Genomic DNA, 11,040 nt, shown 5'->3' with positions numbered 1-11,040 from the left:
CAGTTCTTTTAAGAACTAAATTTTCGACTTTTTGTGTTGCATTTCTTGAAATTGCGTGTTGAAAATAAGATTGTACATCAATAAATAAATAAATAACCCATAATAACGCTTAAAGTAATCTTCATAATGGACTAGTTTCTGCCAATATGTAATAAGTAAAATAAGCTATAAAACAAATAAATCAATTAATTACTAAAATATTAGTTATTAAATTAAAAATAAAGCGTAAAAATCTTTAAAAAATGATATAATAAATATATTGTTTGTCACTTTTAAATTAACATTCATTTTATAAATTCATCACAATCTAGCAGCGCTGTATTTTTGGTAACAGTAATTTTTGTTAACAGTGGAAATAGTGAAGTGGCATCAATGGTGAGTTGGTAATAGTGTCTTGAGTAGAAAGATTTGACACAATAAAAAAACGAACGACGAAAAAAATATATTCAAACTAAAGCAACCAAAACTCATTCATCCAACTAATTGTTTTGTCGATCTCGGCTTCTTCCCTTGATTTTCAGTGTGTACTATGAAGTTCCTCCTCTGACAACAACTACCTATCCTCCGAGAAGTGGACATCTATCTCCTACGAGGTATACACCCTTTCACGGTTAGGGTTTAACCCTCCGTGACTTTCACAGACGAGGAACTTAAATTTTATCGTTTTTAACCTTCCTTGGAAAATGTCTACGATATTGTGATTTTGATTTAATCCATTTAATTAACTATAGTTATTTTTTATACAAGACGATAAAATGGTATTTTATCGTCGACCGAAAAGATTGATTCACGAGCGATGAAATCGCGAGTGAATTAATTTCGGGAGACGATAATGCAATTTTATCGTCATGTATAAAACAATATTTTTTCCATAGCGAGTTACGTTTTAAAAAATATTCAGAAATTATTATTTCAAGGAATTTATTACGAGTATACAGGGTTGTTCACCACATACGACACGGAGTATTGTAGCTAAACGATGAGATTTTTACAAATTGTAAGTTTTGGGTTCGATGAAGGACTATTAGAGGTACAATTTAAAAATAATTTTACAAGATACAGAGTGTCCCAAATAAGTAAAAAATATCAAAGTTGTATTTTTTTAAATGGAACACCTTGTATATTATTTCATTTTTAGTTTCTACGATTAAAATAAAGGTAAATTTGATTAAGGTTTATTATACTTAAACCTTACCGTTTTTGAAATATTTTCAATTTTGTGAAATTGCAGTAAAAATTTTAAGGCTTCATTTCTCCAAGGGTATCAAAGTTTTTAATACTAAATATTTACTGAAGTTTATTTATTGATCAGTTATTTTGTTGCAATAATAAAATAATATACTACCTTATACAGAGTGCCTAAAAATTTATTTTAAATAATTATTAGCTTCAAACGGCAATAACTTGTTTAATTTAAACGGAACACCTTATATATTTTACGAGAATCAGATGCACAATTTAATTGTCTATCAAATTATATTACACCATTTTTTACCTATCTCTTTAAGTTTCCGTAGAAAATGCATTTTCTTGTAATTTAGAACTTATTTATCAATATACCCATGGAATATTGACATTTTAGATTATTTTTAAAGATGTACCAAATTTTTAAAGAGTCGATATAATTTGTTTATTTTATTAAAAAATAAAAAAAAACTGTTTAAATATTTGTTAAAGAGGACCAATTAATATGATTCCAGTATTCAAACTACATTAACTGAATGTTTGCGTTGATTAATAATAATTGTTCCAAATACTAAAAAACTGAATTTTGTATGGGTATTAGACAGTGTGATAAAAAGAAACACCTTAAAAATGATATTTCATTTTTTAATAAATACTTATTTATAACAACAGAGACTTTAATTTTGATAACTTATTATTATATTGATTTCTGACTCCAATCCACATTTATTTAGAATAATTTATTAACGAACACAATTAAGTATGTAATTAATTAGTATATGGGCGGAAATAATGGTGTTATATTTAATTAATGGTACACTCTTTTATAAAGATTTAAATAGTTTTCTTTTTGCATACAAATGGGCTAGTAATATTATCGTTTTGCTAAAAACGATAATATTACTAGCCTGTACATTTTGTACATTTGTTGCTTTAAAAACAATCTAAAATGTCAATATTTCATGGGTATATTGATAAATAGGGTCTAAATTATAAGAAAATGCATTTTCTACGAAAACTTGAAGGGATAGGTAAAAAATGGTATAATACAATTTGATAGACAATTAAATTGTGCATCTGATTCTCCTAAAATATACACGGCGTACCATTTAAATTAAAGAAGTTATTGGCGTTTAAAGCTAGAAATTATTTAAAATAAATTTTTAGACACTCTGTATAAGGTAGTATTATTTTTATTATTGCAACACAATAACTGATCAATAAATAAATTTCAGTGAATATTTAGTATTAAAAACTTTGATACCCTTGGAGAAATGAAGCCTTGAAATTTTTACTGCAATTTCCCAAAATTGAAAATATTTCAAAAACGGTAAGGTTTAAGTATAATAAACTTTAATCAAATTTACCTTTATTTTAATCGTAGAAACTAAAAATGTAATAATATACAGGGTGTTCCATTTAAAAAAATACAACTTTGATATTTTTTACTTATTTGGGACACTCTGTATCTTGTCAAATTATTTTTAAATTGTACCTCTAATAGTCCTTAATCGAACCCAAAACTTGAAATTTGTAAAAATATAATCGTTTAGCTACAATACTCCGTGTCGTATGTGGTGAACAACCCTGTATATTATAATATAATTAGGAATACAAACATTTTCAAAACCGGAAGCAATAAAAAAACGTGCGAGAAGAAATAAAGTTTTTAACCTATCCTCGCTGTTAAAGTATCATTTAATCTACCCTTGCGGTTAAACTACTATTTTATCTACTATTTTGGATAGATATAAGGCAATTTTAACAGTTGCTATGGAAAAAAGGTCATTTTATATTATTTATACTATAGGAAGCGGTTATGCTATATTGAAACACCCTTAGACTATAATAGAATAATACTTTATTAACCTACTGTGTAGTGGATATTTTATAAGAATATCTTAAACTCCTAGACCAGATTTTATGAAAGTCTTGTACAAATGTTCACTCCTATTTTTACCCCCTTAAATTACAAACTTCCAACAATGGCTTCTTAATAATCAATAATTATAAACTACAACTAAAGAACCATTGTGTAAAATTTCATACCCCTAGAACACTTTACTAAATTTTTCACTTTGATTCTCTAATTTGACTCCCTTAGAGTATTAATTTCACAAAAAATAGTATTTACTTACGTTTCTAAAGGAACCTATTTGCAAAATTTCGTGCTACTAGGCCAAGCTATTTCGGCTGTGCGTTATATACCTACCTAAAGCAATCAGCATTGATTTTTATATGTAGGTATTAGATTTATTATCTACTAGGTGATGTCCGAGACGTTGTTCGCGATTTAATTTCTCCACGTGTGACAATAATTAATAGCTGTTGAATGTTTTAATGCGAATTATTAATTTACACTCGTTACCTATATATCGTCCGCTATAAAAGTTTTTCCTGTTCTAGGCATGGATAAGTAGTAATTTTAACACTTTCTTTATGCATTTTCTATTCTTTATTATTTCATCATTATCACTCTTAGCTTATTCAACCATTCCCAATTATGGTGTAGCCTCCCTCACATATTTATGTACTCTTTTTGTAGTTAGGCCCATTGTTATCTGTTGTTGGATATGCGGGCCCAAGTTATCCCTGCTAATTTCCTAATATCATGATTCCATCTCAGATATGGTCTTCTTCAAGGTCTCTTAGTTCCTCGTGGGTACCATCACAGATTAGGTATCCTATAAGCATACAGATAAAAATATTCTCCCTAATTCATGGTACGAAAATTGTTTTTTATGACGATGTGCAAACGAGTCAAATTTCCTGTGCGCAAAAATAAACTCGCGTAAAATAACAATAAACAGCGTAATAGAGAGATATCGCTAAACCGAATAGCGTGCATGTACGTTAATAAGGCCAGGTGTTATTTCCTTTACGTGAGGTGGTATTAACTCTCTTCATTTATAGTTATCGGATCGGAAAGAATTCTGATCGCGTCGCGTCCGCTATTTAAACTTAACCTAACTTTGAATTTAAAACTTTGAAATTGTTTTGTTTACTAGGTATTTTAAAACTAAAGAGCTAAAGTGCTTATTTCCAGTGCTTTATTGTTCAACGTCTGCCAGTGGGTTTAGGGCAACAAGCAACAAATTCTCTTAGAAGGGCTCGTCATCTGCTGTAAACCTAAGGCTCTTTATAGGTTCTTTAGTATTGGAAGAGGTGGAATCCATATTTTGGGCCATATTTATTTAATTAAAACTAATCCCAGCTACTTAAATATCAAATTACCTAATAAAACTATAGCAATAATTCAAAACAATTCAAACATAACCTAAAATAAAAGATCTCGCCGGTCGGCTACGGTTGTCAAATACCCGCACATGTCCATTTAAGCAATTTTTAAGCGTTATCAGAGGTTATTTAGAAAGAGCGCTTGGTGTAACTGATCCGCAAATTACGTAAGACGGTAACGTTATTAGCGGATGTTGCGTTAAAAATTGACTCGCCCATATCGTAGTCATGATAAGGTACGCGTAAATACTGGATGACGCTATTCGGTTTTCCGATATCTCTCTAATAACTGTGCCGATCAGGCGCTGTGCACAATTTTAGAGGCCATAAGTGGGCGTGCTAATGTGCGCAAACTAGTAACCTAACTAGTGCCCGATTCCGAAAATTGGAACCACGAAAAACAATAAAGAAAAAACAAAGATTATAATCTGTATAATCTGTAGTAGCATGCTGTAGTTTTTATGATTCATCTGTTTTCCGTCCTTCTTGCCAGGTGTCCTACCCATTGCCATTTGAGGGATTTGACTCTGTGGATGGCGTCTATTACCAGGGTCTTTTGTCGTATCCCACTCTATTTGTTTACGGTCTCTTTTGGCTATTCCCAACCTATTTCGTTCCATGGAGCGTTATATAATTATATAACGCTCAATGGCTGTGTATGTATGTATATTATATAATGTCCGGTTTTAAGTGTCCAGTTTCGCATGCTTAGGTCATAACTGGTTGTAGGGGAAGTCCGGGCAAAGTGAATAGCTTAAAATGTTCACCCTTTTATCAGAAAAGGTGTAAGAGATAGAAACAAAACAAATATCTGAAATCATTCTTTATTAATTGCTTTTATATATATTATAATTATTTAACTTTATAAGTAAAGTGTATTTAGTAAACATAAACAAAATTAAAAAAAGTGTGATAATATTCACTTTGCCCGGACCCCCGGGTAAAGTGGATATGGTGTTCGGGCAAAGTGAATATCATCATCTAATTACAGAAAAATTTAATAAAACAAAATCAATAAACTGAACAAAACCTTAAATTCGCATTTAAATGAAATATCTTAAAAATTAAGACTGACAGTTATCACAAATATAATCTCCTATGCTTTCGAAAGCGGAACATTCTTCGTGACACCATTTAAAACACCATCCACAGCGAATCCAATCTTCAATTGGAAAATCACCTTCTTTAATATATATTTCACCGCAAAAAAACATACAATATCTTCAAATTTTCTAATTTTCTTTGGTTATTTACCTTTTTTAACAGGTTTTTTAGCAGTCTTTCTAGGAAATTTGTTTAATTCTACATTTAGTAATATTCTTTACTTTATTTTTTTCAAATTTGGCTTTTGCTCTTCTTTGATAGGAATACTAGTTAACACTTCTAATTTTTGAAATTTACGTTTACGAGTTGTCAGTGGTTTATAAGGGTTTGGTATTGGTCTTAATGATATGGGACTCTGGTGAATGTTTGAACATCCAGGTTCCGGATTCGGTGGAGGGTCGTCACGGTCGTTATTTCTGCGAATATTTTTTGAAGTCTCTGGTACTATTGCATCACCTTTTAGGGAATGTACAACAAGAATACTTGTCGCATTCGGTTCCAAACTAGAAGAAGCTTTAAGTTACTCTGTTTCTGGTTCTAGTGTAATGGAGCAAATGTCACTCTGAATATTATTTTTTTTTTCTGGGGTGCTTTCTTGAAGTTGAGGCTTAGATGAGTCGCTCTTTGTGGGTTTGTCTGGACGCGGAATCATTTCTCCTGGAGGATCAACTGTTAAAATCTTTTCTTGTAAATGTGAGGGCAAAGGGGTTGAAGAGGCTTCTGCAGAGGTATCAGGAATATCTATTGTTTGTAAGGAATTTATGCTTACTCGGCTAATATTCATATCTGATCTGCCTGCAATCTCATCCGCTGATTCAAAGTCTTCTTGAACCAAAAACGTGTTTGTTTACTGGCCAAATGCCAGGCCGTTCAAATCCATGAACTGCATTCATGGCAACTGAACTTTTCAGAAAGGCTGGTGATAACAGTCTGGCCACGTGTCGTATTGATTTATAATGCGCCCAGGATGAGCCTTTTGGAACATATTAACCTCTCTTTCAGAATAGGTTTTAAGTGGACTGTAAACGGCCACATCCATAGGCTGCATTTTAGGAGTAGTATGCGGGGCCAGGGATAAAATTATGACATTATTCTTACTTGCATATTCCAATGCAGGATAGTATTTGTGGCTCTCATGGTTGTCCAAAAGTAAAAGTACCTTTTTGTCGGCGTTAGGTCGTGTATATTCTACAAACAAATGCAACAAAGCAAGAAATACCTCAACTGAAGTCCAACCATTTGGTGTACAAGTACCTTGAGTCCCGGGAGGAGCACCGTCGAGTAGCCTAGACTGCATTTTCTTTCTGGCGAAAATAAGGAAGGGTGGTAAAAATGAACCAGCGGCATTGCAACAACCGATCATTGTCGTTAATTGACCACGCTCCGCACTTGCAATTATGCCGACCTGTTTCTTTCCTTTTATTGATCTTTAGGGGGTTTGTTAGTTGTCGTCGAAATACTGGTTTCGTCCATATTATAAAATCTAGATGCGTCAATATCGTATTTATCAATCAAATATTCAAGATTATCATAGAAACGTCCAACTTCATGTCTGTTGAATCCTTTCGCTCTTGCAACCGATGTTGCCTCTGGAATCCTGAGAGTAATGGCATTGTGACGTGACAAAAATGATTGTAGCCTCCGGCTTTTTCATACTTGTACCAAATTTTTGGATAATTCAAATTATTTTTTTGGCGTAGGTATATGCTAAATTCTTAAACTCATCTCGAGTTAATCCAAAAAACACGTAATCCATGTCTTTGAGATAGGTCCTTAACTCTGTATAGGTGGACGGTTTAAATTAAGCAAACTATATACAATCAAATAATTTATTCCACGTCAAATTTTGATTATTGGCTAATCCACGCTATAGTCTGTCCAACGAGAAGATCCTTGACAGTGATAGATGTGTCTGTCATTTTAATTTCAAAGTAGTTTATTTTATTTTACAAAGAAATAAGTTGGTACAACTGGAACGCATAGCAGGAAATATTTAAAATTTGATTGACAAGATGACAAGTGATTACTTCAAAATATTGTGAAAAAACTGTATAAAACTGAAAAAATGTAATCGAGTTATTTTATTTAATAAAACCGGTATGTGTGTTAATACAAAACAAACAAGAAAAAAGACACTACATACCAAAAAAAAAATAAAAAGAACTATTTTTTACTTTCAAGCTTTATGAAACTACCCGCATTTATGATTATATTTATCAATATAACTTATGTACAAATACAAATTTGTAATATTCCACAGGAATAAATAAAACAACATAGGTAAATAAAACAAACTATTTTATTAATAATAACACCTACCAACTTTTATACCTTAAAGGTTGATTAATTAACTTTAATCTTAATTTTTTTAAACCAGTACCTCTTGACATTATTTTTCTGCAGTACTAAAATCCATTATTTACCTATCGTGTGATGTCGATATTTTACAGCTACTCCAGTTTTTAGTATGTGTTTAGTTTGATCCTTCTACCATATACGAGATGCACTTATCTACGACGAGATGGTATACAAACTTTAACGATGGGGTGTATAAGACTTTCTGCCTGGGCAGCGAGTATTAACCATAAACTGTGCTCTGGGTCTACAGTTAATTTTCACTCGATTTTTTCTCCACTTGACTTCAAAAGACACAATACACATCATCTTCCAAAACGCAGGGTATTTAACAAAAGTTGACACAAAATTATAACCTATAATTTGGCAAGACTTTGACAAGCGTCAAAAATGACAAAAATCTAAAGGCGAGTTCATACGCATCGGCGTCCGTTTATCGTTCATCGTTCCGTCAAACCAATAAAATTGAAATACGATCTGTCATTTTTTAAATAAACCAATAAAACTGGTTAAAAACAACAAGACATGACGCATGACGGATTTATATTTAAACCCATCCATAGATAACTAAAAACTATTAGAAACTTTTTATAGTAAAATAAATAGATTGGTATCGTCTGTCGAAATCTTACCTGAGAAAAAAAACAGAGTATAGTTTCTGTGTGTGCATCAAAAATATTAATGTTTCTGATTGACAACGTGTGATGTAAAAGCGCAAATTCATTTTAAGTGCAGTTTATTAAGACAGCCACGAGGGAAAGCAAAATTATTTAGTTAAAAATTAAATTAAATTAAATCATAATATTTTTCTAAACTATTCAGAGTCTTACATAAGTGCAAATATTTTTAGGGGTAGTATATTTCTACCCCAGAAACACGATTATGATTTTTTGAGCGAAAAAAAAATCAAAATTTGATTTTTTTTAGCTTTTAATTGAAAAACATGACAGCTCCTAGCAAAAAAATAGTTGTGCCACTGGTTTCTGCGTAAAAAACTACGGAATTTAGTGTGTTCACCTTTTTGATAAGTTATAAGATATCCATAGAAGATATCCAAGATACGAAGAAGGTCGAAAATAAAAAAAAGTATTTTGGAAACTAAGAGAGATAGGACAAATCTGTGTGTAGAATCTTCAAGCCAAACCAAACACCTAGACAGACTTTTCAACCTCTATTCCTTAATTAGATAATTGGATGGAAGAACTTATTAAATTTATCTGTCCAATATTAAATTTTTCTAAGTTTATTTTACTGGGCAGATGTATTTAATATGGTCTTCGTATTTTTTTCTAAAAGCGTCAAAATTCCTGGTTATTACAAAACAAAAATAAATAAAATTAATTATTGTTAACTAACTGTTGGAATTTAGTCTTGAAAACGAGTCACATATTTCACGACGATTTATTTAGGTAATTAAGTAAAAATAATCACATTCACAGATTAATAATAGAACAGAAATAGTTGCTGTTATATTTGGAGTAAAAATGAAGTAAAAATAGTGGAAATTTCTAATTATATTCAGCCGAAAATCTATATTTTTGGCGGTCGGAAAGGTTTTTCTACTTTATTGCAAATCGTTTAGATTGTCGCGTCGAGCGTTATAAACTATGAAATCCGTTATTAGAGTAGACAAAAACAAGACACCGCTAGTCAAAAAAATATAAGGTATTCGATAAAAATAAAACTCTTGAATTTTTTGATACTTATATATCCAATTTAAGTGTCTTAAGTGGTTTGGCACTCCAATTATATTTCAAAAATTTAAAAAAATATATATTAGATAATAATCATGAAAAAGTATTTTTTAATAGGCAATTACTGAATTTTTGCTATTTTTAATTTTACATTTGTTTCATTTTTTATCGTTTTTGTCATGACTTTATCAGGTCATTTATTTATTTATACCGGGTGCATCTCAAAAGTGGCTCACCCCTATAACTTTTATATTTTTTCAGTTAAAAACACTAGATTTGGTATCTATACTAATATATAAAATCCTTAAGTGACTGACATACTGATTAATCACGATCCTGCTCAAACCACTCAATGTAAGAAGCTCAATTTTGGCAAACAGATTGATTCTAGAGTATAGAGGTTCGATAAGAAGGGATTTTTCGAAATTCCAGTTCCAAGAGGGTGAAAAACCCCTCAAATATTACAATATTTTTTATTTAAAAAACGGTCAAGTTTCCGAAAAAACGCTTAAACACGTATATTTTATTTTGCTTTTTTACATATTTTAAGATTTTTTAAAAATGTATACAGGGTGTTTCGAAAAATCTGGTCATTGATTAATCACGATCCTGCTTAAAGCGCTTGACGTAAAAAGCTGATTTTTGGAAAACCGATTGACTTTAGGGTGTAGAGGTTCGATAAGAAGGGATTTTTCGAAACTCGTATTCTTAGGGGGTGAAACTATCCCTCAAATACTAAAATATTTTTTGTTTAAAAACCGGTGAGCTTTTCGGAAAAACTCTTAAACACGTATATTTTATTTTGTTGTTTTACACATTTTAAGATTTTTTATAAATTTATACAGGGTGTTTCATAAAATATGACCATTGACTAATCACGATTCTGCTTAAACTGCTTGACGTCTAAAGCTGATTTTTGGCAAACGGATTGACTGTGGGGTGTGGAGGTTTGATAAGTAGAGGTTTCTCGAATCTCAAATTCCAAGAGGGTGAAAACGCCCCTCAAATCTAGTGCAGTGGCTGTGTTAAAAACGCTCATTGTTAATCAGGGAGCCTTGGAAAATTAAATTTGATCGTCTAATGTTTCTAGTGTCTTGTCCTGGCCGGATAAAAGATGCCCTAATCGTATTTTTAACCATATCTCAATTTTTTCAAACGGGACGAGGGTGTCCCATTAGCATATTTAGAAAAGGCATTTTTCTACGAATAATTTGGTCCCACACCTTGGTATTTCGAGTCAAATTGTCGTTACGAATCGCATGTCGCAATTTCAAATAAACCATATTCGAAAATGTCAAAAGTTGACATATGATATGTCAATCTATTCAGAATGTCATTTTCTATCGAATAAAGTAACAAAATACGGAGGATGCCATTTAAAAATCAAATGTTCTAGTCATTTCCGGTGAAACAGGAAGTGACCAAAAGCAATTGAATACATCAATCAATCCTAATTTATGTCACA

At 31.3% G+C, this 11,040-nt stretch overlaps 1 protein-coding gene across 3 annotated transcripts in view; it reads left to right on the top strand.

Moving 5' to 3' along the window:
* LOC115884722 (troponin C-like) overlaps positions 1–11,040 on the top strand; it is a 124,677-nt gene that overhangs the window by 57,218 nt on the left and 56,419 nt on the right. The window lies entirely within an intron of this gene.

This window comes from Sitophilus oryzae, unplaced genomic scaffold (assembly GCF_002938485.1).
Source record: "Sitophilus oryzae breed Bouriz unplaced genomic scaffold, Soryzae_2.0 scaffold_111_pilon_pilon, whole genome shotgun sequence".
NCBI lineage: Eukaryota > Metazoa > Arthropoda > Insecta > Coleoptera > Curculionidae > Sitophilus > Sitophilus oryzae.
The sequence above is the reverse complement of the archived record's forward strand: the minus strand, read 5'-3'. Positions and strand labels throughout refer to the sequence as shown.